The following is a 528-nucleotide window of genomic DNA, read 5'->3' on the forward strand; positions in this document are numbered from 1 at the left end:
TTTTGCAATTGAATTTTAAATTAAGTCGTCCAGCTTTGTTTGTTAAAAAAAACTCTAGACGACTTACTGGTAAGTCGTCTGGGATAAAACGGGTTAGTTTTGCATTTGACCGAATTGTGTCAGATATTTGACTTTTCCTGGACGACTTACCAGTAAGTCGTCTCTGGGTAAACAAAAAATTCAATATTTTATCAAAGCTAGACGACTTATTTGTAAGTTTTCTCAGGTTTGTTTGCAATTCGAAAAAGAAACTTAAATATTTAACTTTACCCAGACGACTTACTTGAAAGTCGTCCAGGTAGACGACTTACGAGAAAGTCGTCCGAAATAAGAAAGGTTTGACCAGAATCTAGGAAATAAATCTTGACGACTTTGCTTATCCTGGACGACTTTCAAGTAAGTCGTCTTACTTGACGACTTCCGCGTAAGTCGTCTGGGAAAAGTTAAATATTTAAATTATTTTCCAATTGCAAAAGTATCGTGAGACGACTTACAGATAAGTCGTCTAGCTTTAATAAAATATTAAAA

Source organism: Brassica oleracea, chromosome C3 (assembly GCF_000695525.1).
Source record: "Brassica oleracea var. oleracea cultivar TO1000 chromosome C3, BOL, whole genome shotgun sequence".
Taxonomy (NCBI): Eukaryota; Viridiplantae; Streptophyta; class Magnoliopsida; order Brassicales; family Brassicaceae; genus Brassica; species Brassica oleracea.